This window comes from Rosa chinensis, unplaced genomic scaffold (assembly GCF_002994745.2).
Source record: "Rosa chinensis cultivar Old Blush unplaced genomic scaffold, RchiOBHm-V2 RchiOBHmChr0c40, whole genome shotgun sequence".
Lineage (NCBI taxonomy): Eukaryota > Viridiplantae > Streptophyta > Magnoliopsida > Rosales > Rosaceae > Rosa > Rosa chinensis.
In genome coordinates, this window is record NW_020126849.1 from 88,859 (window position 1) to 116,776 (window position 27,918).

General features: G+C 36.9%; 1 pseudogene; it reads left to right on the forward strand.

Annotated features, from left to right (window-relative positions):
• Positions 1 to 508: 508 nt before the first annotated feature.
• On the forward strand, positions 509 to 27,918 carry LOC112181420 (annotated as a pseudogene).

Genomic DNA, 27,918 nt, shown 5'->3' on the forward strand with positions numbered 1-27,918 from the left:
TTTCCAAGATCCAAAAGTACCAACTAAAATAATAAGCAAAACAAATATCCTACATAATAACCAAGCATCCAAAATAGTCTGTGCTTATGCACTTACAACAATAAAACCAAATAAAAAATTGTCCAAGAAAATAAAGAAGAAGAAAAAACAAATAATCATCAAAATAAATTTTACTTCTCCCCTTTGAATGGGAAGGCTCAAACTCCTCCATAAGCTTGGTCACCCAGTCCTGAAACTCCTCAATGGCGATCGAGTCATCTCTGTCATCCGTCTCAGCCTCCTGTTGAGGAGCCACGGTTGATGGGTCCTGGATCACCTCCAGCAGGATCCCTGTTTGTCATAGCCTCCTTGCTTGTCACAGCCTCCCTCCTTTGAAACCCTGGGGGTGGATTTGCATGTTTTGAACTTCCATGGTGAGATTGTTGAGCGCAGTGTGACACCAAACCAATGAGAAGTACATGTCAGCCACATAATGACAAGGCAGGTGACCCTTCAGTCAGTCACCTGAATGCCGTTGCGGAGCGTGGAGCACATGTCTTCAATGGACGCAGCAAGGCGTCCAGGGTGGCCCGTGGCTGAGCGACATCAGCAGGTTGGGAGAAGGACGACACCCTGGCATGCAATCTGGGCGACCGACGAGGAAGCGGCGAGGACTCCAGCTGCTGTGGCGAGAGGGAGGAGGATCGCCAAGGTGAGTCAGGCTAGCTCTGGCAGCAACACTACGAGCCTCCTCCAGAGAGAGAGAACGTTGCTGCCAGCATTCACCAACACGAGTGGTGATCGTGGTGCGCACTATAGTTGAGAAGAAGCGGAAAGATGAATAGGCAACACTTTGAAACTGCACACTAAAGACAAACCTAGAGAACAGAGTCTTTATATAGAGCACAACACTAGGGTTAGCCAACTCAACAGACACCCTTTCAACCAAGAGACATAGCTTCTCCTAGAAGGAGAGGAGTTATTGCAAGAATAAACTATGCAATAAACGCAAAGGGACAATAACTCCCCCTAAGAACATGCTTCTGTAGGAAGGGAATCACATTAAGAGATGTGGTAGAATGAGAAAAATTAGCACAAACCAAACATATATACACAACATATTCCATATCCAAGAATAAAGCCTGCTAAGTATATATGGTCACACCTTCAATGAGAGTAATTTGCATAGTATAATCACAGAGAAGCACACATCGATTGCCAATTGGTTTTGGATGTGAACCTCAGATTACTTTATCATGGTATCAGAGCAGGTTATCTCATGTGTGCATGCTCATGGCTACACGGGCTCCATATCACCCAAAGTTGTTTACGCGCATGGCTTGAAAATTTTCCACACGTGCGGGGGGGTGTTGAGAATATATACATCTCACATGGAAAAATGAGACATCGCCTATGTATTATAAGGATTTGGCCAATCCATCCATTGCCAATTGATTTCGGATGTGAACCTCCATATTACTTTATCATCCACCTTCTAGTAATTGGAAATTGTGAAATCAATTGTTCATAGCGCCTCGCCTGGGGAAGGCAATTTGATACCATGGGTATTGAACTATTGACAACTCATCAATTTAATTCTTTCCTTCTCCCTTTCTTCCTTCTTGTAGTGACATCTACCTTATAGTACTGGAAACTGTGAATCAATTGTTCATGATGCCTCGCTTGGGGAAGGCAATTTGATACCATGGGTATTAACTATTGACAACTCATCAATTTAATTCTTTCCTCCTCCTCTCTTCCTTCTTGTAGTGAGGAGGAATAAGAATGATGGTGTTTGGATACCTTATGTACATTTGCCATCTCTAGCATTGCTTCTTGAATTATGAACATCTATCTTTTCTGTTGGTCAGAGATAACTATGATATCTGCATTGGATAATTTTGGATTAACTTTGTTCAGAGAGGACGGCATTACATATTCACGGTTCCTATTTGAATGTTTTTGTACAAGTTTTCCCCCTTTTGTAGACAAATAATGTGAAGTGCTATAAAATGGCGTCTTCGACAAACTGTTAGAACGAGTCTTCATCATCAAGATAAGTCATTTGCAGGGCTTTTATGATGTAGAACAGTCCCAAATGGTAGCCATCTCTCACCTCGCATACATTTCGGTACATAAGACAAGTCAATCAAATGACAATGTAAATACGATAAAACTGAAGTGGAAAATTGTGTTTAACCAATGCACAGTCTTTTTAATATATATATATATATATATATATATTTTTTTTTTTTTTTAATTTAGGATAATAATCATATCTCACACCCTCATGCATTTGTGGAGCGACTTATTAAATACATATACAGCTCATATTAAGTGACGTAGAGCATATATATGGACGGTAGGCGGTCTCGCATATTACTTGTATGCTCTTGGGTCATATAAATGTAGATATCATCTAAAAATCAATTAAAATGTGAAGTGCATGTGAACCTCAAAAATATGGTTGACTTGGTATTGAAGGTCAAGGAAACCATGAAACTGTGGAGCGCTCGTATCAGATTGACTGACTAGTCAATTTCCTCTATGCACATAATGATAATACATATTGATCCACCAACCCATAACCGAAAAAGAAGTTTATGATAATGTTGTAAATACATTATTGTGTGGCTTTCATAATTATTTAGGGGTCACTCTATAATATTCATAGCTATTACTTCATGATGTAATATCAAGAATTTGTGAGTGATCACCAGTAGAGAGTGATCACCAAGTAACTTAAGAGTGACATCAAGTAACTGAGAGTGACCACCAAGTTACAACATGAGTGGTCATCAAAGTTTCCAACCTATATAAGGGGCTAGTGAAAATGAAATAAACACCTCTTTCCCCATCCATTATTCTCTCTTCATACTCTTCACTTTCTAACAAGTAAGTTATCTCATTTATAATACATTACAAACGATAGTCTCTCGTATAAGGTCCCGGAGTTTCAAGAGTCATATGGTGCAACTTCGTTCTGAGTAATACTCTAATCTAGAGTTTAACTTGCTTGTTCTTTGTTGATATGGTATTCTCCATTGTTTCTTATGCTTGCCCACGAGGATATGCACAATTTGAATATGCAATCGCATCTACAACATTCATTGTGCGAGTGGCATCAATATTCAAGTTGTTCTAGCATCTTGCTAGACACACATATCAATGAGGTAAGTACACACTCATTATCTTGACTTATTACCATCCTTGTGTTAGTTTATGCTACATTTATATCCTTATTCATTTAAAGGAACGGAAGTTCCTAATTAGTCTATCTCGACCCAAAGATTTGAGTACTATGCGTTTGAACTCCAGTTCAAACCACCAAAAATTTAGAACACAAGTTCCTAATTGGTCTATCTCGAACCTAAGTTTCGAGTGCTAAGCTTCAAACCACAAAAGTTAGAACCGAACTCCTAGTGGTTTGTCTCGATCCAAAGTTGAGTACTAAGTGTTTGACCCGAAGTTCAACCACAAAATCAGATTCAGATCGAAGTTCTAATAATAAAGTCTCGAACCTGAAGCTTCGAGTACATACAGGCTTATTCATATACAACATGAATATGAAAATGGATGCTCTCAACTCAAGAAAGATGGAGAAATATGTCTTGCAGACAGTGCGACACGCACACGATCCTTCGAGATTGAAATATTCTCCAATTTAAGTTTGACAAGAGCAAAAGTGACAGCCATTTCAAGTCCTGCAGACCTATTGAAGGCTCTGAAGACCCTATATTCGATTGCCAAGTGGTACTCAATATCATTCAAGAGGCATTATACTCTCCAGATCTAGAAGAATATGTTGAGTTTTAAATATACGCTTGAATGGGTACCAATAGAACCACAAATGAGAACATATAGAATATCTTTGCATTACTTCCAACTTATAGCCAAGGGTATATTGGAAAGATTGGTTGCCTCTCGTCTGGTTTGTATATACAACCATTAATCAATGAGGCATACCATGTCGTGAACCAGAAGTTCACTGCTCAACATACATTATGCTTTGGCATGACCTTTGAGTCACCCGGATCCACCATATGCGTAGGATATCTCAATTCCAATGGACACCATTGTCGAATAAGAATATTATTTTGCCAAGCAATAATCCTTGTAAAGCATGATTACAAGGAAGTTAATCATTAAGCCATCTTTTGCAAAGATTGATATTAATTCCCATCATTTTTACAAAGAATTCAGCGACTTTGTGGGCCTATACAACATCTTGCGGACCATTTCGGTATTTTATGGTCTTGATTGATGCCTCTACAAGATGGTCGCATGTTTGTCTCTTGTCAATACGTAATATGGCATTTGCATGCTTCTTGCTCAGATATTAAATTACGAGCACAATTCTCAGATTATTCTATCAAATCAATTCGATTAATAATGTTGGTGAATTTACATCCCAGCATTGACGATTATTGCATTTTTAGGAATTGAGGTTGAGCATCCAGTCCTCATGCTCATACACAAATGGCTAGCAGAGCTCTTATTAAGCGCATGCAGATAATCGCGAGCCTTTACTAATGAGAACAAAATTGCCAACTTCTGCACGGGGACATGCATTTGCATGCGGAATGATTAATTCGGTTGAGGCCATAGCCACCACCAATATTCCCATTACATGTTTTTGGGAATCAGCTAATATCTCCATTAAGAATCTTTGGTTGTGCTGTTTATGTGCTATTGCACCGCACAATGTACTAAACAGCACACCAAAGATTGGGAATCTATGTTGGTTAGATTCCACTATCATTAGATATCTGGAACCTGACAGGTGATATCTTACTGTACGATTTGCATATTGTCACTTGATGAGACATTATTCCCGCCGTAGGGGGAGAAACAACTGTTCTGAAGAACGTCGTGAATTATCATGGATGTACCCACTATGTCTCACTTGATCTTCGACCGTACAAAGTGAAAATGAAGTGCGAAAGATCTCCATCTTCAAGATGTTGCTATACAATGCCTGATACATTTACTGATATAGCAAAAGTGACAAGATCAATACCAGCAGCTAATGCACCTACGAGGATTGATGTCCCAATTGGACAAAATAGTGTGCGGCCATGAGCATGTTGCATGCTGAAGCGTGCAGACATGTAGGTTCAAAAGATTCAGTTCCTAGAAAAATGGATAAAGGCACATCTGAATCATAATGACATCGCTTTTGAAAACGTTGTTGGGCAAAACGTTGATGTCGATCCACATCATGATTCGTAATTGCATAGAGCAAAGTGCCATGATGAGACATTGAGACACAAGCCCTGAGAGGCTCAGGTACTGATAATAAGGAAATTTCCATAAATTATGTGCACAGTAATGAATTGTGGATCAAAGAGAAATGTCGTCGAGATGTATTTTCATTCGCAGTACTACTGAGATCGTAAAAAGCGATGACTTTGAACCTCGCTCTATCGATGATTGTAGATAGAGATATGATTGGCTCAAATGGAAAGATGCAATCTAAGCAGAACTAGATTCTTGAAAAAGCGCAGTGTTTTTGGACCTGTAGTCTAACACCACCCAATGTGAACCTGTCGGTTACAAATGGGTATTTACAAGAAAGCGCAATGAGAAAAATGAGATGCAAGATATAAAGCAGCCTTGTTGCACAAGGTTTTTCACAAAGCCTGGGATTGATTATGATGAAACTTATTCCCCTTATGGATGTCATTACATTCCGGTATCTAATAAGTTTAGTAGTTTCGGAGAAACTTGATATGCGACTTATGGATTTGTTATCGCATATCTATACGGGAGTTAGATACGATATATACATGAAAGTCTCAGAAGGACTTACGTTGCCTGAAGCAACTACAAAATCACGCAACATGTACTCAATTAAATTAAGACGATCATTATATGGATTGAAACAATCCGGACGAATGTGGTACAACCGTCAGTGGTATTGATTAAGGAGTGATATGTTAACGATCCTAATGTCCTGCGTGTTATCAAAAATCAAATTCTGTTTTGAAATAGTGGCAGTCTATGTCGATGAATGATTTAATTGGAGCCAAAAGAGCTCACAAAGATTGCAGAATATTGAAGAAGGAATTTGAATGAAAGACCTTGGGAAAACAAATTTTGCCTCGTCTGCAGATCGAGCATTTGCTAGTAGAATTCTTGTCCATCAATCAGCTTATGTTGAAAAGTTTTGAAAAGATTTGCATGGACAAAGCCTATCCACTAAGCACCTCAATGGTCGTTCGATGTCTTGATGTAAGAAGATCCATTCCATCAAGACAATAGGTGAAATAATCCTTGGTCCAAAGTACCATATCTCAGTGTTATAGGTGCCCGTGCCTTCTTTATTGGCCAATGCCACTAGACCAGATATTGCATTGTAGTCAATTTATTGGCAAGATATCGCTGCTCCAACGTTGTGCCATTGGAATGGTGTAAAAATTTGCGCTACTTGTGGTACAACGGACATGGTTTATTTATACATGTAAATCCACCATAGTCGAGTATGTTGGATATGCAGATGCTGATTCTCTCTGATCCACAAAAGGTCGTCTTAAACAGTTACATTTTACTTGTGGAGATACGGCAATTTATGCGGTCGACAAAGCAATCACTAGTGCTATTCTTCAATCACTCAGAAATTCTTGCACTTCACGAAGCTAGCGAGAATGCGTTTGGTTGAGATCAATGATTCACCGTATTCGAGCACATGTAGTCTATCATCAGTAACAGACACTCCTACAATCTTACATGAAGATAATGCAGTGTGTATAGCTCAAATTCAAGGAGGTTATCAAAGGAGATAGAACAAAACACATTGCACCAAAGTTCTTCTACATCATGAGCTTCAAAAGCATCAAGAAGTTGAAGTTAAAAATTCGATCAGATGTCAACTTGGCGGATTCTTACCAAACTCACCAAATGTACTTTCAGAAGTTAGTGAAATGTATCGGAATGCATCGACTTTCCAAGCTACCAGAAGATGCAGTTGTGATAGGAGGACATTCCAATCAGGGGAGCACCCAAAATCATTCTCAATAGGACATATGTGCGTGTACTCTTTTCCTTCAACCAGGGTTATTTTTCCCACATGTTTTTGTTACTACAAGGTTAACAAGGCAACAATATGCGGTCCAAACAAATTAATTGGTGGACATCCAAGGGGAGTGTTGTAATACTATATTGTGTGGCTGTCCAATAATTATTTAGGGGTACTTTGTAATATTCATAGTATACTTCATGAGTAATATCAAAAAGTTGTGAGTGATCACAAGTAATTAAGAGTAACATCAAGTAACTTGAGAGTGACCACAAGTTACAACATGAATGGTCATCAAGTTTTCCAATCTATATAAGGGGCTAGTGAAGAATGAATAAGCACACCTCTTCCCCCCCCCCCCCCTCCATTATTCTCTTCATACTCTTCACTTTCTAACAAGCAAGTTATTCATTTTATAACAGATACAAGTTCTTAATTGAATAGTCAAATGCCCAAATGTTAAATAAAAAATCCTAGATAATCAACAATCTTGTGATTTTTTAGTTTCAATTTTTAATTTAATTCATTAGTGGCCACAAAACTCTCGTTGTCTTAGCACATGCATGCAGAAGCTGGATGCATTTGACAAGTAAAACATAACAAAACATGAATGAGATTGATTCGGATACGTTTGTTTGTTTCTTTGTTTCACATGTAGCCGATAATTACGTAGAAGTATATAAAATGACTCTGGATTGTGACTGTGCATTTGACGAGGTCTCCTCCCTTTATTCCTTAATGAGAATAAAATGGTGTTCGTATATATAGTCTCGCATTGTAGAAATTACTCATCAATCCAAGATCGAATATCTCGACAGTCTATTTATCTCGATCACCCTCTACAAAACTCATTTGGGCATCAGATGCCCATCAAATCGGAAACGTTTTCACCATATACAGAGTAAAAGGCAAATGATTACACGTTCTTCTCTCGGCTTCTTGTTGGTTCTCTTGCTAGTTTATCTGCGAGCTTTGCTTTCGGAGCTAATCGATTATCTCCAGATGAAAGTAAGTGATATATGTGATGTTGCAATATGTTTCACTGTTTGAGGATGGTGTTTGTTTACAAGCACTGATATGCGTGTAGGACAAGCTTTAATGGACATCGGAAAGACACTCGGTAAGAATGGGATTTCAGCGTAGATCCATGCAGCGGAGAACTTGATGGATTAGTCTTCGGATGACCAATACATGAATCAGGTCATCTGCGACAACTGTAGTACTACCTCAGTATATGGCCGATCAGATCTGCCATGTCACAAACATGTACGTAAACCTCTCTTCTCTCTACCGTTCAGAGATGACTATTCTCTTTAACGAAGAAAGGTCATAGATCATTTAATCGGAAAAGAATTTTCATGCGAAAGAGTGTGAAGTTTAGACTCGAAAATTTGATTAGTCTTCAAGTCTTATCCTGATGGATATGTAGTTGATCAAAAAGTTAAACAAGGAAAGTGAGGTTAGCTACTTCGAGGGTCCCGTCGCCAAAAATGCATTATATCTGCGTACAATATATATATATATATATATATAGTTTTCTCTACTAATGAGATCCTTAATATTAAGGATTTCTGTGATATATCCACTTTTCAATGTATATCAACTGTAGATCATTCAGTTTTCAGGTATATATGAGTAGATCATCTCTGAAAACTTCAGCAATTCATAATCATTAAGGCATTCAAAACTGTAATTTATAATTAGACACGACGGTTCAAGTTGGACAGATTCAGTTCGTTCATTGATTTAATATAGTTCGATACCTTAACCATCATTGATTTGGCTGAAAATTTGCAGAAGTGATCTATACATTAAGACTAAAACTAATGGTTGACATGCGGATATGCGATCGAAAATTGGGTCTGTCAAGAAAATCCTTAGATATTAATATCTAAGGACCTCTTAGTAGAGAAAGCCTATTATATATATATATATATATATATATATATATATATAACACATAATATATATACAGGCTTTCTCAGTAAGGATATCTTTATCTAGCTTATGGAGGATTTCAGTTTTTGGCAACTTTTCTATCACATATTCACATCTTAACCATTCAGTTTTTAGATCCTAATGTATATATCACTTTTTTAAAATTTCAGACAAATTGATGATCGTTAAGGCATCCAAAACTGCAATTTACACGAACGAACCGAATCTGTCGAACCTGGAACAATTGTGTACATTGTTGTAAATTGCAGTTTAAATGACTTAATGATCATCATTTGTCTGAAATTTTGAAAAGATGATCTATACTTAGGACCTAAAACTAAACGGTTAAGATGTGAATATGTGATCGAAAAGTGGGCAAAAACTGAAAATCCGTACCTAAACTTAGGTAAGGACGTCCTAGCCAAGAATGACTGAATATATATATATTATATATATATAATATATATATGTATATATTTCTGCTATGTCGGTACAGTTACTTTGAGTACTTGACTATCTCTTTAGCAAATTGTTAGACTTTACACTATTTGGATTTCTACTGCCCCTGGGTTTGTATATTTGAATTGTTTCAAACTATAGACTATTTGATAATCTACCTGCATGCGCCTGGTTTACGTATTTGAATTGCTTTAAACTTTCATGTACGTGAAGCTGGAAGGCTAAGAGACCTAAACTCATCAGCTTGAAGACTTTTAGTTTCCGAGTCGTCTTTCATCGTGTACTATTCGGAGGGTCCTGTTGCATTAATGCATACAGATATTTACATGAGTGATGGCTGTATATATGTACGGGTTCGCTCCAGTGGCCAGCATATATCAGATAGTCTCGATCATTGGCTTAATTATGTAGGGTTGTGATGACAACATGAATAGGAACTAATTAGTGTCACTGTGTGTCGTGACATGCAAGTTGCCGATGTGTTTTTCTCTCTCTTGTGGCCGTGCATTTTTCAAGATTTTGAATAAGGAAATATTTACATCCAAACTAGTATTGACTCTATATATCCAATTTTTTTTTTTTTTTTATACATTCGACAGTTTAAATTCAAACGGTTAAAACATAAGTTTAGATTGTCTACTATATACAAATAAAAGAGAATTTCAATACACGATTCAAACTAGCATGGTCGTTTGGATTTAAGTATTTTCCAGCTTGATACATGGCGTCCATATTAATTAGTTTAAGGTCGCACAAGCACGTTGGGAAATTATGCAGCCATTTAGACTTGTACATGATGGGCACTTTGTCTCCATTCCATATCTCATGAGAATGGTTGAGTGTTTGGACCTCTCTTTGCCATGGTCGAATAAACCTAGAGAGAAAAGAGACAGCTACATAGCAGTGCTATGCAGCACTCTTTTCTTGAGTCTCTCATAGTCTCATTTCGTGGCCATCTTAAAGTTTTCAATCTAGCTAGTGTGGCATTTACATTTTGACCGAACGTCAACCTCCGTGTGATGTCGAGCATCTTGAGGTGGTATAGCGGTAATAAATTTTATCTCGGTATCTTCAGCCTTCTGCTTGGAAGGGATGGTGATCCTCTTTTTGGTCTCATCGTCTTCTCTTTATTTGCGGGTTTGGAACTTCTTCCTGTGGTTTTTATTCACAGTCAATCAAAATAGTTGGCCCAACCTAGCAACTTTTGGGTTTTGGTTGGTTTTGGACAAATCGACAGATGTGCCCAGAAACGGGTTGGACTAGTACGTAGAAAGTAATATGTGCCAGCCCAAACTGCCTTTAATAGGACGAACATCTGTCTTTTACTCTTTATAGTCCTAATCCAATTTCCAACCTCCTCTGGAGGAAATCATCTGTCCCAATAACCGTATCCCAACCCTGTCACACTCTATATCGTGACACATGTCCATCAACTTAATAGAGATTAACACCGTTAAGTCTATTACTTTTCAGCTTTTTTCTTAATAAAATAAATAATAAACTCACTGATTAGTGTTTGATCTACTCTTCCTCTTACGGATTCTTCTCTTTCTTCTCTCTACACCTCTGCAACAAACTCAACACTTTGTTCCATCACTCCAACAACCTTGCTGTGGATTTTAAGTTTTAATCCAGTTAGAAAACCCATCCAATTTGTGTTCGTCGTCTCTTAAGGAGGAAGTTGATTGCGATGGAGGAATAATTAAAGACTGAAATAGCCAAAATGAGTTGAAGAAGAGCAAAACATGATTTCTTTGTAATCTCTGAATTCGATTTACTGGAATATAGTTTTGGATATTCCATTCAGAAGACCCACCATCCTGATCCACACCATCAGTCAACGCAGCAACCACCGAAACCACCATAGCGACAGTATCTCCCAACTAAAACCTTAACCAGAAAAGCTCTGCAAAGCCAACTCCAGCCTCCTCATCCCGGGCCACGAGAAGAGCCAAGAAGGCAAAGAAGAGGATGATGAAGAAAACAACGTCGCTGAAGAAGGCTCTCTGGCCAGAATGGTTGATGGCTAGATCTGGGCTTGAATCAATAGAGAGAAAGAGAAAAAGAGAAAATATTATTACTTATTTTTTTAGTGAGAGTTAGCAGAGTTAGTATTTATGGTGTTAGATTAGTGATGACGTGTCAATTTTATTCGTGGGACAGAGTTGAGATAGGGTTATTGGGGGCAGGTGATTTCATCCCCCTACCATTTAGTTAATAATACGAATTTATTACAGGTTCGGAAAACCTTTTTATGGGTCAGTAATTAAATAAAGAACTTATTGTGGTCATTTTTTCATCTGACCAATAAAATTACCAGATGAGAACAATTAACAAAAGAGACTAATTATTAAAAAAATTTCTTTCCACATAATGTCCTTCCTACCTGGTTAGGCACCCACTACCTATGTACGAAGTCATGGGTTCGAGTTACTATGAGGGTATGAGTGAAATTTTTTGATCCTTTTTTTTACAGAAGAAATAAAAAAAATAAATAAAAAAGTCCTTCCTACCTCATTGGTGTTCAGTGTTCATTGTTATTTGGTCTAGTACTTTAGTTTCTTTTGTAAGTAGTAGAAGACAGAAGTGGAAGGTTTTTTTTTTTTTTTTGGAAGTGGGTGTTAATCCATAAAATGAAGATGTAAGCAACATTGAAACAAGCGGTATTAGAACCCAAAACTAATGACATCATTCACTAGGCATTAAGCGGCATCACCATTGCACCCAAACCTCTAAGCAACACTCCACAAAAGGCTAGCCCAATCTACAGCCTAGGACAAAGCAGAAGGAAGCCACCAATTAGCATCAATACCACTACCTAGCCAAAGCCGATGCTACCACATCGAACAAACTAATGTCTGCGATTCCAGAATTAGTACTTGGATCCTATGACCAGATCTACACGCTTCAACTGACAAACAAAGAAATCCGAAGATGAAGAAGACTCTACAAGGCCTTTGATGATACGTTATAAAAAGGGCAACTTGCTCAATCGTTTTGGCGAAGGAGGATTGAGAATAGCCTAGGCTATGCCATAGTGTCAATGGAGGCGCGCTAGGTTCTCAAAAATGAGAGCCATTCAAAAGGAGTGTGCAAATATGGTATTGGCCTTGTTTATGGTGATCGTAAGAGCAGGAGGTCCTAAGCTTGATTCATGAACTAGTTATTGTATATTTTTACTTGTTATTGAAAAAAAAAAAAAAAAAACAAACTTTAGTCTTCGTTTTGTAAATGGAAGATCTCAGGTTCGACTCATAAAATAATTTTTTTTTAAGTTCTATATGTGATAAAACAAAAAAAATTATGCGTCTTCCCTGCCGCACTGTTTTTCTCCAAGAACCCTAGCAAGTCTTCTGGCGAGCAGCGCTCGTCCGATGGTGGCCCAGCATTTATGCCGGCCTTGGTCACTAGATGTTGGTGCTGCTGCGAAGGGTTTCTAAGGCCTAACTTATGGCTGTTTAGTTTGTTTTTTTGGCTTGGAGGTTGACAGATTAGCTCCAGATTTTGGCTCAATGCTGCTGACAGGACCCGCCCAGATTCCACCCTAGAATCGAAGTGGCCTGCGGACCCACTTTTAAAGAAGGTTTACCAAAATTCGGCATAACTCCCTTAAAATGGACAACCCAAAACCTGTGAAAACAAATTTCACTTCTAAAAATTTCCAACCACTAACTCCTGGAGCACCCTGCTCCCATCATTCAACCAACTCAATCCCAAAAAAATAATAACAGTGTATCAAGTATTTCAAGTCTAAGAAACTCCAAGGTTTAAGGTACTACAAATTCACAAAGTTAGGTCGTAGACCTCAAATATAAATTTCATACAAGTCTGGGTCACAAATCCATAGTAATCAGAGCAATCTAGGAAGGTAAATTAACATAGAGTACAGTAGGCTAAACAGGTAACCTACAAAATATGATGACGGAAGCGGATGCGGTCACTATGGCTCACTCCTAAACGCCGAGCAGCAACACTGAAAACTGGGCATTTGAAACCGAAGGGCCCAGGGGAAAGTACATAAAAAGTTAGCGTGAGTGGACAAAAATAAACATTTCAACAAAGGGATTTTATACTTTCCCACATTTATTTCTTTAAAAATTCCCAATGCATGCAATGATTAACGAAAATAAAACAAAAGGAGTTCCGTCATGAAAACCGACTAGCCCGCTAGTCACAGACGATTAAAAGAAAGGTTGAAACTCTGATACTCAAGGAAATAAACCAGCCCCGCTGGATAAAATAATCGGACTAGCCCGCTAGTCGAAATAGTATAATGAGTAGGGGAAGACGATAGCCATACGAGTGAGCCTCCCAGGCTAAAATACTCCCATTACTCCTGTAATAACCCTTACGCACTAAGTGTAGCGATAGGATACCGGACTACAGAATTACTGTCACATAGACAGTAATCTGCGCCACAAAGGCGGAGGGCTACGGTGATCCCATCACGCACCAAAGGCGGAAAATCAATGCTAGCAATGATAATAGTCCCCAAAATATGGCAACAGAAATCCGAAAACCAAGTAAATCCATAATACATAAGGCTTCCCATTTCTCGTAAAAGATTTCCAATGACGTGTCCACACGCCAAGATAATCTCAAGTTCAAAATAAATAGGAGATAAATAAATATAAAGATTTACTCCATTGAAATCTCATTTCGAAAATCTCATAAAAATCTCAAATCGCCGAATATAAATAGTATAAATCCGGAATCACATCGGAAATAAATAAATAAAAGAAAATTAGCATAATCCAATGACGTGACCCGCACGCCATAAACCTTCAAATAATCAAATATCCAAAACATTCTGAAATTAACCATATGCTCGGGAAATTAATACGATAAACAATTATAACCTTGGAACAATTAAATAAATGCAGCATCATTCTTGAAAATAAAGTCCACTACGTATATGATCAATCCTGAGTCGCTCGGTATTTTTCTCGTACGAAGACTCCTTCGTCCTGTACGAATAGCACTCGTAAAAATATTTACAGGACGGAAATTAACTTTACGATAATTAGAATTGAAATTCATAATGTCCCTTCAAATCCAACTCCTTATTCACAACGAATCCATCCACAATATTCCAACAATATTCATTCATCGATATATAAATTCTAAAGTGATTTGAAAGATTTCGGCGATCGAATTCACGTAATCGATAATTATCCATTTATACTCAATTCGTAATTCCTCCAATTTCCACCAAACTTCATGTATAATTCTACAATCATAAGGGATTTATGGAGCCAAACAGTAAATAAATTGCAGCTCACGCGCCACCCACAGTGGCCGCGGTGGGCCCACGCGCACGGCAAACACCACCAATGGCCACAAATTTTGGCAGCACCACTACTCAACGACCCAATCTCTTTCTCAACTACACAAGTTCCAATTTTACCTGGAAGAGCTCCAATTAAGCCGGTGAAATTTTCCAGAAAAATTCAAGAACCTAGATCGGTTTGATCGATTCGACCTCCACACTGCAAATTGGAATGCAAGGCCTTAGGGGAAATGATCTCCAGCAAAAACCCGACTTCGACGCCGGTTTAGTGACCGGAGATGGCCGAATCGTCGGAATCGGCAAAACTCGCAAGTTGCTACAGTAACCTTCCCAGCAAGAAATCGAGCTCCTCCGGCCAAATCTCCCCAAAATACCACCACAGATGCGTCAAGGGGGAGGAGACGAGCTTGGGGATGGTCGGATTTTGTCGTGGGTCGGCCGGAGAGGGAAGAAATCGAAGGGAGAAAAATCGGGCCGAAAGGGGGAAGAAGTCGGGGGAGAAGAGGGAGAGTTACCGTGGGTTTCCGAAAATGGAAACCTACAGTGGTAACTTTCCATATATATATTTTTGTTACCATGAACAGTAACTTCCACATTTTAAGCTATAGCTTTCACATACGAACTCCAATTTTACGTACCACATATGCACGCGCTCGGTTTAACGTCCTCTACAACTTCATGAAGAAATTTTCTCAAATTGTTAACCCATAAAAAGTCAACTTCTAGCCACCCCCCTAAAAGATAAAACTATAACCGCGAATGGTAAAACATACAGTGATTCGTGTAACTCAGTAAAAGGGTAAATCGGATGTGGGGTGTAACAGCTGCACTGAGGCATGTGAGATTAGTGGTGGATGGCAACGATTAGAGAAACGACAGTGGCAGTGGCGTCAACAGCGTGGGTTTCAGGTGGTGGCTTGGTGCACTAGGGATCTGTGTCCCTTTTTGGGTAGGGTCCTCTCCTGCACTAGTTTTGCCGAGAGCTCAGGTGACGGCATCGAGTGGTGGAGGTGGTGTTCCTCGTGGCGGTAGCGGGGTCGTCGTGCTTGTTGTCGAACGCTTTGCACAGTCGGACAAAGCTTGTTATCGGTTAGGCAGTTTGCTGTTGGCTTCAGGATCGGGCAAACTGTGGGCTATTAGGCTGTGCTCTTTATTTTAGTTTTTATTTTTTTCTTCTAATAATTCTCTACTTTTCTAGGGAGCTATGCTTGTTAGATCTTAATGAGGGCTAAAGAGTATAGTCTTGCTTTGCCTATTTGCTTTCATAACTCATAGGCTTGCTTATATTAAGTGAACAATTGATATATAATGAGTGGTCTATACCTACGTATTATCGTGGTACCTCCACAACCTCTTATTTGTCAAGTTAATGGTAGCGGCGGGGTATGTAATGACCATTCTGGCGATGCATTCATTTAAAAGAAGAAAAAAAAAAGTTATGTGATAAAAGAAAATGTCTTTATTGATAAATTACACATCTTTTCAAAAAGATATTTAAAAAATGACTAATTTCAGTTTACCCCCTGAGGTTTAGGGTCGTCATCATGTTAGTCCCTCTAGGTTCAATTTAATCAGTGACACCCTTGTACTCTCCAAATTCATCAGCCGTGTCCAATTTTTAAGACCTCCGTCCAAACTGGACGTTAAATCCGTTATGTGGTCTCTCTTTAGGGGGTAAAATGGTCATTTTCGCATCCCATTCCGATTCTCTCTTTCTTCTTCTTCTTCTTTTCTTTCTGACCCATACCCATACCTGTCTATACTCACCCTAAAGATTGGACACGGCTGATGAATTTGGAGAGTACAAGGGTATTACTGATTAAATTGAAACTAGAGGGACTAACATGATGACGACCCCAAACCTCAGGGGGGTAAACTGAAATTAGTCCTAAAAAAAAAATACCAGCTGCGCTGGATAGCGGGATTGCCTAGTTGTAGGTTGGGTTTAGGTGTAACGTGGATTTTTTAATGGCTTCAGAGTTCAAACCAGAGAAAAGGAGAGAGCCAAAAACAGTTTAGCTGCATATTTTCTACATGGTAGCTGTATTGGGTTGATAGGCAATGATCTTTCCATTAGAACAATGTACTTGTGAAACATGTACTCCACCTGCTTGTCAGTATGCCTATAATTAGGAACTGGCCACTGCCTGTTCGAGTTGGGTTTTGTTCCTTGGCCTTCAATAAAAGAAGAAAAAGAAAGCACTTTCTTTAACTCGATAACATTTGACCTGCTTTCATAGTCTCAGTACTGTGTGGCTGTTTTTGCAATTTAGTCAGGATATATAACAGGTGTTTGTTACTTTCTGATGAAGCGCAGATCTTTGAAAGCTCAGAATTTGGCAGGAACACTCCCACCAGAGTTGAAGAGGCTCACCTATCTACAAACAATGTAAGCACAATCTCACCACTCCATGTTTGAGTCGTGCAAAGCAAGCAAAAGAGCACTTTTGGTCATATTGAATGTTTGTTCCAAATTTCTAGTATCTATAACTACGACTCATTTTTCTTTCTTTTCTTTCTTTAGAGATCTCACCCGCACTATTTGAGTGGCACCATCCCTCGAGAATGGGGCTCCCTGCCGCTAGCTACCATGTACTAAATTAACTTCTCTCTCTCTCTCTGTACACGTGTGCGCACGCGCACGAGTGTGCAATTAATATTCATCTCATGTTCATATTATCACATCAAATTTTTTCACAAATGAAGAATCTAAGACAGCTTTGAGGATTGATGGCCCTTTGGTGTTGACGAGTCATTTGAATCATAAATATGAATCTTACATATGGTTTTGTTTCATTTCATATTTACGGCCAATTAGTGTTATGGAACCTTTCTCCTTATAAAAATGATTACAACTATGAGTATTGTTGCAGTTCCCTTGTTGGAAACCGTTTGACAGGTTCTATCCCCATTGAGATCGGAAACATTAGCACCCTGCAAAGTTTGTGAGTGATTCCTCTTTCTTTCCTTGTTCCCTTGCTTAATATATGAAGTTGCTTAACAGAATTGATATCTTTTTTGTTTTGTGTGTAGGGACATCACTTCCAATAATTTTTCAGGACTTCCTCCGGAGCTTGGGAATTTAACCAGCATAAAGAAAATGTACGACATCTGGCCTATTGGAAATTTCGCCAGATAATAAATAATTGGTTTATTTGATTCTCTGAGTTGTAAACAGAGGTTATTATCGCCAGTAAATCAGCTATCTGTTTGATCTTTGTTTAGAATTATTATCTCCCCTTTATTTTCTCTTTTAGGCTTCTTTCCTCAAACAATTTTACTGGGAAGTTGCCCGAAACATTTGCAAGGCTTAAGACATTAACGGACTTGTAAGCTTTTTTATCAGTTTTTGTTTCTTATTATGTTTCCTTAGCATCCAACTTAGTCCGTATAAATTGCAGTCTGAGATTAATTTGTAACAATTTTCTTTTCCCTACCATCATTGCAGTCGGGTTGATGACAATCACTTTTCTGGGAAGATACCTGATTTCATTCAGAACTGGACAAATCTTACAAAACTGTTAGTGTCTTATACGTGTGTTATTCTTTACTGATAGCTGATTCTGGACATTATATAACACTGACTTAAATTATAACTTGTTGAAACAGAGTAATTCAGGCTAGTGGTTTGACTGGGCCAATTCCATCCAGCATCTCTCTTTTGAAGGAATTAACTGACCTGTTAGTCTAGCATTTGAGTTAATAGCTATTTATAAATTCAGAACAGATTTGGAATTATGTAACTGCTATTCATAGTCGATTTTAACTTGCAGGAGAATTACTGACTTGGATGGACCTGATGAAGCACCTTTTCCTCGACTTGATGATATGACAGAACTGAAAACACTGTGAGTTAATGCTCTAATTACAGATATGTATATCTTGCTGTACCAAAAGTCTTTGCAAATTCAAAGTTTTAGTGTCTGTGTTTCAGGATGTTGAGGAATTGCAATCTTACTGGAGAACTACCTATGAATCTTGCAGATATGACAAAGTTGAAATACTTGTTAGTATAAATGTTTTTCTTTTTGTGTCTACTGTGTTCAGATAAATCATCTTCTTTCTAAAGTAATTATACTAATGAATCATTTTGGCATAATTTCATGACTTCCAGAAAATTTAGAGGTGGTTCGTAGATGCCTGTGTCCTGCCAGTATTGTTTTGATAAGTCCAATACTCCAATTAATCAAAGTATGTAGTCTAGGTGGTAGAAACAAAGAGAACTGTTCTCTTTCTGAGAATTAAATCGAGAGTGTTCTAGTTCTAGGTAGTGAATTAAATCACATGTTCGTTTTTGAATATTTAATCAATGTAATCACGCACTTTTGGGCATACAGTGAACTTATATTTTGGCAGACTCAGGCTTTTATTGGACACCTGCCTTACTCTGCGCATACTTTATCATCATATTGAATGCTCCGATACATAATAAAACAATTTAAACTGTTATAAGAAATAGAAATCTAAGAGGGGAGAAGGGAGAGGAAGAGAGAGAAAACCCACTTGAAGTGCCACCTTCAGTTCCTCTGAACAGCGTAAATCTACAAGTTAAGATTATTTTGATCAGGCCTCGTGTATCTTTCATTTCTTGTATTTTATGTTTAAATGCTTGCACAGCTACCATTTTCCTACCATCTTCTCTGACAATTCGGTTGGCAACCTAGTATCCTTGTACTCCATCCTTATCCACTGAGAGTTGGCATGCTGAAAACCAATTCTCTGATTATGTTGGCACTTTTTTACTTCATTTTTGACTGCTTATCAGATACTAAACAACACACAATCCTACTATTATGCACATGTTTGTTATGCAATTAAATGCATATCAATTATTAAACAATGAATGTCAATATCAAATGCATCTATATCAATCAGAGAAAGCAACATGTTTGTTGTATTTTTGACTGCTCATAATGCTTATCTATTATCAATTGATGAAGTTCTTAATTCATATCTCATTAACAAAGATGGAACTGCTTTATATAGTGTGTACTTTTAATGCAATAATTTCTGATCAGATGCTTTATGCACAAGACAATGGCGGATTAGTAAAATGTATATGATTCTTAATCATGTTCTGGGCTTTTGATACTTCTGTGACATGTTTTTGATGTTGTTTTGTTTGCAGAGACCTCAGCTTTAACAAGCTTACTGGGGAAATTCCAAGCTCCTTTGGTAATGAAAATGATTTGGATTACATGTAAGCAATTCAAATAACAGATTTTGACTTTCTTGCACCAAAATTCAGACAGACATTCGTCAGCGGTTCAACAAGTTCAAACAATCAATTTAATCTTGGGGACTATAATAATTAATGACTCACAACTGATGTGTTCTTAAATACTGCAATAGCAGTTAGAACATGGTCATAACAATAAATAATAATTTACTAAGCTAACTGTGGAATTGATCTTTAAAAACAATAATACTTTAAAAACCAGGCCTGGCCAGGGCATTTTATTGGGGAAGCCCGGGCTAAATGACCAATATATTAATCTTTCTATAAACATATTGGAATTTGGTCATTTTAATGAAAAGCAGGAACAGTTAAAAATTAATTGCAGACCTTTTGTTAGTATATGTACAATTTGTAGTAATTTATTTATATGAATATATATATATATATTATATATATATATATATATTATATCCCTTGGACGTTTGGCCAAAAAGAAAAATGATCTGTTTGATGTGATTTTTCAGATGGAAGTATAATCCAAGGCACTCAGAACTGATCAAATAACATAAGCAAACTTTTATAATGAAGCACTGCATCTTTTTCACTAATTTGTTTTTGGATTCAATATGTTTAATTAGATTCTTAACTGGAAACTTGCTGACTGGATCAGTGCCCGGATCGGTGAAAGGAGACAACATGTAAGCCTCTCTCCCAAATTTGAATATTTAGTTTCTTAATATTACGTTATATACTACATGAAGCATAGTACATCCATTATGGTGTGAAGCAGAACTTTGGAGCTTGATTTGCAATTATACAATCAAGATAGGCATTAACTGTATACTTGTATTTTGTCTGGTGATTACTGGGTATTAAATCTAGAGTAAAACCCACCAATAGGGTCAAAACTTTTCTTCACCGGACAAAATGATACCCAACTTTCAAAAGTGATCAAAATGATATCTAAATTTTTAAAAGTGATCAAAATGATACCTAAATTTTTAAAAACAAATCAACTTGATACCCAACTTTTAAAAGTGATTAAAATGATACCTAAAGTTTTAAAAACAAATCAATTTGATACCTCGGTTTAATTTTTTGTAACTTTTTGTTAAAATTGATCACGTGTGGTGCAGTATTTTATGGGGTTATAATAATATTTTACGCAAAAAACTATTTTTCAATTATTTTTTATTTTACTTTGTTAATTCTCTTCTTCTTCTTCTATCTCTGCCTCTCTCTCTCTTCCCATTTTTCTTTGTTTCTTTAGAAGTTGGGAAACATCCGAATTTTATTTGTTTCTACGATTGATGGTAGAATTGAAATTGAATGGAAGATTTTTTTTTTTAATTCTATAGAAGAAGAAGATTGGGTTATAGATGATTGATGGCCCTCTGACCACAAATCACTTCAATTTTTGTGCTTGATTCTGCATTTGATTTAACAAAGAAGTTAAAAAAAAAAAGGGCTAAATACTGACTACTACGTAGTTTGGGTCCAAAATCAATTCAATCTCTAAACTTCTAATTTCATCAAGAACACCCCTGCACTTTCAATTTTGAACTAATAGATCCAATTTGTTAGCCTTCAGACAATTGAGTCATTTAACTTGTTGACGTGACTCATATATGGCCTATGTTTTATGATATGGTGTTGAGGTGGCCTGCATAGTCAATTTTGGAGTAAGTCCTACTATTAGAAATCTATTAAATAAATAGTTTTTCAACAAATAATCCAACTATAACTTGAACTCATAACAGAATATTAATAAATTGGACCTATTAGATCAAAATTGAAAATACAGGGGTGTTTTTATTGAAATTAGAAGTCCAGGGACTGAATTGATTTTGAACCTAAACCACAGAGTAGTAACTAATATTTAGCCCTAAAAAATAAACTGAGGTATCGAATTGATTTGTTTTTAAAACTTTAGGTATCATTTTGATCACTTTTGAAAGTTGGGTATCAAGTTGATTTGTTTTTAAAAATTTAGGTATCATTTTGATCACTTTTAAAAATTTAGGTATCATTTTGATCACTTTTGAAAGTTGGGTATCATTTTGTCCGGTGAAGAAAAGTTTTGACCCTAGTGGTGGGTTTTACTCTTAAATCTATGATAGCATACTTAGATAGTACTTCTTAGTTTGGAGAGCATCCTAAAAAATTCCCAAAATTTATTGATTCCTACAGTTCAAGATTTACTATTCATAAATCCTCCAAAGTATGTGAAATATATTGTTAGACTTAGACCAGCCATGCTATATGGGACAGAATTCTGGGCTGTTGGAAAATAGCATGTTCATAAAATGGGTATCAGCAATGCTGATGTTGAGCTGCATATGTAAAATAACGGGTTGGATCTAAATAATCAGGAAAGATCATATGGTCCCAATATAAACGAAAATATGGCCTTTTAATAGAACTAATGAAAGATCAATGTTTATGAAGCCAATCTCAAGTATTGGGACAAAGCTCTTTTGTTGCTATGTTTGTTAATGTTTAACCCGAAACTAATTTTCTATGAGTGAAGAGTCTTAGGATATTATAAACCGACTGACTAAGATGCTACACTTGGAACATCTGTAGGGTTTTTATCGTTGAGAATATGAATCCCACATGAAAAAATGAAGACATTGCATATGAATGTAAAAGGATTTGGATCAACCTTATCTATTATTAATTGGTTTGGTTGTAAAACCCATATTACTCTATCATGGTCTTTATCATGATCCCACGTGTGTATGCCTTATGTCCACTTCACCAAATATATGTTGCCTATCTGTATGGCTTGAAAATCCGCCACGTGTAGGGGCGTGATCCCACGTGAGAAAATGAAGACATTGTATATGAAGTTAAAAGGATTTGGGTCAACTTCTTGATTGTGAAGCCCATACTACATTATCATTTATATGCTTAACATGCTCCCTCAACAGATCAAACTACTTCGTGACATGGAGCATGAACATAATGCATTTCCAAAGAAAAACTTAAAAAATAAGAACTAATATCAGATGCTTTTTGTGCAGTGATCTTTCATACAACAACTTCGCAACCACTAGTGTGACCGGCAATTGTAGAATTGGCCGCATGTAAGAATTTATTTAGCACCCAAAATTTAATTTCTTTGTGTTTTGTAGAGCAAGCTTAACTCTTCTTTTTTTGCTAATGTCTACAGGAACTTGTTTGCAAGCTCGTCAAAGGGAAATAATTTGTAAGTTTCAAATTAATTTTCTGACAGCATGCACCATAGATCTAGTTGGCACTCCAACTGTGTATCTCTTATTTTAATTTACAAGTCATTTTTATTTGTGATGTTATTTTTATGAAATTCTCTGGCCTTTCTATTTGCAGAATTATTCCATGTTTAGAAAATGCAACATGTCCGAAAGGTAACTTTGGTTTCCGCATACATAAGTTATTTTAGGTGAGAAAAAACTATTGTTTTGCGGCAAAGATTTTCTAACTCCAAACATGCTAAGTGAGAGTACAGTTTAAAAGCACTTAATTCAGTAGCCTTATTTGAAAGATAATAGCTCTAAAGGGTTTAAATGACAAAAAAATAAATTGGAACTACTATGAACTCAATTTTTTCAGAGAAAAAAAAATAAAAAGAAGGAAAAAAAAACATTATGATGTTCTCAGATTAAGCAACTTATGCAGATTAAAGAATAGTAACTATTTTGGATTATTATATTTTTCTGATTGAGTCATTTTTGCAAGACCATAAAACTTTAGGGACACATCCTATAAAGGGAAAAGACTGATAAATTAGTAATTTCATCAACCTTGACTCGTAGCTGCTCATTAGCTCATCTGAACCGTTCTGTGAAAGGAACAATTGTGCTTGCCTTTTCTATTCTTTTACAAAGCCAACGACAGCTCCATTTCTTTTTTGGTCTGAAAGCACGTGGGGTGAACTTTTAATCATTCATTATTGGCTTTTTTTTCATTTGCAATTCTTTGGATATTCACTGTGATAGAGGCATTCCAATGATGCCAGAAGTATATATAGATTGTTAGTTTGTTGTGTTAAGGTTCTTGAGTTTCCTTGAGTTGTTTGGGTCTTATTATGGGTTCTTCAATATTATACCATGGTAGAGATTTGAGATTTAGGATCTAGGGTTAGCGGTACAATGGTGTTCTGTTATTCAGCATGTAACTGTCTCTAAGCTGGTTGGAAAGAAGCTTAGTTTCATAACTTCCACGAAGTTACAATTAAAAGGGACTTACGGTTACAAAAATTTAGGCTAAATGCTTTGAAAAAGAATATGTGTTAGGGAGCTATAATGAAATACCTCCTTTTGTTCTAGGGTTTAGTCCTTTTGGTTGTTCTCTTTAACGGTACTAATCTCTTTTTGTTTTCAATCCAGATCTATCTCACTCTCTCCGTATAAATTGTGGTGGAAGTGTGATAGTTGTTAATGAAAATATCACCACACCCATAACATATGAAGCAGATAACGATGATGGTGGCCCTTCATCATTTTATAGCAAAAGCGATTGGGGGTCTAGCAGCACTGGTTATTACCCTGATGATAACACAGAAGACACCTTTATTGTGTATAATATATCTACACTCCCTATGCCCGATCCTCAGCTGTACATGACTGCACGTGTTTCACCCATCTCTCTAACTTATTTTGGGTTTTGCCTGATTAATGGAAACTACATAGTGAGGCTCCATTTTGCAGAGATAATGTTTACAAATGACAAAACATATCGTAGCTTGGGAAGGCGTATATTTGATGTTTACATTCAGGTAGCTAATTACATACATTTCCACGTTTCTAATATTCAACAAATTATGATTAGGTTTTGGCCAATTGAAAAATGCGTTTTACGTTTATGAATTTCAAGTAATGACATGTAATAGATTGAAATCAAGACTGAGAAGTATAATTTTCATTGTGAGAATGAAACGGCAAGTAATTAAAGTAGTATATTGCAGGGGAAACGAGTGGAGAAGGATTTTAATATTGCGGATGTAGCAGGCGGGAATGGTATATTAGTTATAAGAAACTATACTGCTTCTGTAACAAATCATACCTTGGAGATTCGTTTCTTTTGGAATGGGAAAGGAACACAGGTTATCCCTAAAAAGGAGTCTATGGTCCTCTTATATCAGCCATTTCTGTAGACCCGGGTAAGTTTTGCACTGTTATGAGCTTCTTCTAATAATTATTTGTAGAGAATGGGGAGTTTCTCATATGTAAAGGTTAGTGTTAGGAGTGATATTTCATTAAAGTCTACTTCCACTCTCTCGTGTAACAATGTCTTGAGCTTTTTATCGGATTCTTCAGTTTCTTTTACTTTGAATTGCCACAAAATTGCATCTAACTACATATTTCTTAACTTGAGAGTTAAGATATCATCTTTATTAAAGTACCCTCTTGGGCTTTCAAATAAAACTGATTTATGCTATTGTCAGTAATGGGTATGTGTTCTTAATTGCATTGAAATAGTATGCTACATGGAGTATGCTTTCAAGCACTAGATGAAAAAGTCCATTTTCACCATGAAAATAAATGCATGTACAAGAGTTACAAAAAAATAATAATAATTAAAAAAAATAATAATAATATACTAAACATATTCTTCCTATGGCAGATTTTATACCCCGAAAGAACGCTCGCCAGGTATATCGGCAGGTGAATGGTTGGAATTGTGGCTGGAGGAGTGTTCATAATATTAGTGATTTTATGTATTCTCTGGTGGAAAGGCTTCACAGGACCAGCAAATACTTTGGAACAAGGTATTTCCAGTTGTTTCTGATATCTTGATTTTTTTTTCTTTGTAATTTCTTTTATATTGTTATGTTTCTTTCTTTGCTAAGATGACTATCTATGTTGTTTTTCTACGACTGTTTCATGTAAATTACTCTCATTCCATAACATATGCACTGCCACACATGTAAGATGAGATGATCTAATTATGCTGTTAAAGCTATGGCTTCATTGACTTTGTTTAAGTCGTAGGCCTTAAACCAGTCTCAAGATATTAAAAATTAAGAATGCCATATATCATTCTGAAGTTATGGGCAATAATATAAATTCTTACCTAAGTTTGCTTCATACATAGATTTGAAGGGTGTGGACCTGCAGACTGGCAAATTTACCTTGAGGCAAATCAAAGCTGCCACGAACGACTTTGACATAGCGAACAAGATTGGAGAAGGTGGTTTTGGTCCTGTTTACAGGGTATTCTTCATAAACAATCATTTCGATAATATTTATTTACTGCATTTGGGCTAATTTAAATGCATCATATTTCTTGTTAACCTCTTTACTATTTGCAGAAGAGGTAGTTTAAGTATGTTTGTTGAATGCAGGGCCTTCTATCAGACAACACTGCAATTGCTGTTAAGAAGCTTTCAGCCAAATCGAAGCAAGGAAATCGTGAATTTGTGAATGAGATAGGCATGATTTCTGCTCTGCAACACCCTCACCTTGTCAAGCTTTATGGATGCTGTATTGAAGGAAATAACTTGTTGCTTGTCTATGAGTACATGGAAAACAATAGTCTTGCACGTGCTCTATTTGGTAAGTGTCTCTCTCTCATAATTTCATATAATTTACCTTGTTTTGGTTCATGCTAGAGGGTATGCAAAGATATTATTTATACTCAAAAGAAACAGAGAATTCATTTCTTCAAACTACTTTTTATCAATGAAAGGCCCAAAAGAAAGTCAGGTGAAGTTGGATTGGCCAACAAGGCATAGGATTTGTGTTGGTATAGCCAGAGGTTTGACTTATCTCCATGAGGAATCAAGGTTGAAGATCGTTCATAGAGACATCAAAGCTACTAATGTGCTACTTGATAAAAATCTTTTCCCCAAGATATCTGACTTTGGATTGGCCAAGCTTGATGAAGACGATAATACCCACATAAGCACCCGGATTGCTGGAACTTTGTGAGCCCCTATGTTTTACCTTATTTTCCTATCCTTTCTGTCTATCTTCATTTCACCCAGATGGGTCCGTCCATATAAGAGAAAGGAAAAAGAAAACATGGACAAATGGAAGGTTTCTCTACCCTAATAAAGTTTTAACTTACTAGTTCTTTACTATTCAACAAATCTTAAGACCAGATTTGTTCTTCCAATGCAGTTTTTTTATGTCATCCCTATCACATTTTAAACATTCAATTAAGAAAGAAAAATCCTATGATATTTGGATAGTAGTATCTTTACTAGTTGTTTAACCCTGATGATGGTTGACTTCATGATTTGGCAGTGGTTATATGGCACCTGAATATGCAATGCGAGGTTATCTGACTGATAAAGCAGATGTTTATAGTTTCGGAATTCTTGTATTGGAAATGGTCAGTGGAAGGTGCAATACAACTTACCGCTCCAAGGAAGAATGTTTTTATCTTCTAGACTGGGTAACGTGAATCTACTGGCTTCCTTATTTAATCTTGAGTTTTGTTGATACCATTTATCTCTATTAAAGTATACCCTTGCTTATTTTCTTTTCTCTTATAATATCAGTTCTGCTCGATTTTTGAAATCATATTGGTTTTTGTACCTTCATGGTTTTTTTTGTTTGATGCGCTTTTGTACCTTCATGTTTCCAGGCACTTCTTCTAAAAGAGAGAGCAAGTTTGTTGGACCTGGTGGATCCAAGGTTGGACTCAGAGTTTAACAAAGCAGAAATGATTAATACGATCAATATTGCTCTCCTTTGTGCTAATGCTTCTTCAGCAGTTAGGCCCGCCATGTCTTCAGTGGTGAGCATGCTTGACGGTAGAGCTTCTGTTCAGGAGGTGGTCTATGATCCAAACGCCTCGATTAATGAAATCAATGCGATGAGGAAACATTTTCAATCCAATATTGAAGAAAACAATGGTGACCCTGAGAGTCAGAGACAAACTATGTCAATTGAAGGGTCGTGGACTGCTTCATCTACATCTGCTCAAGACCTCTATCCAGTCCGCCCTGATTCATATTATTGGGAGAATAGAAATTAGAGAATTTGCGCGCAGTGTCCTTTTTTATCGTTACTTCTATAAACCGTTTTTTTTTTGAAAAGTGAATTCATTGAAACTTTTAACGAT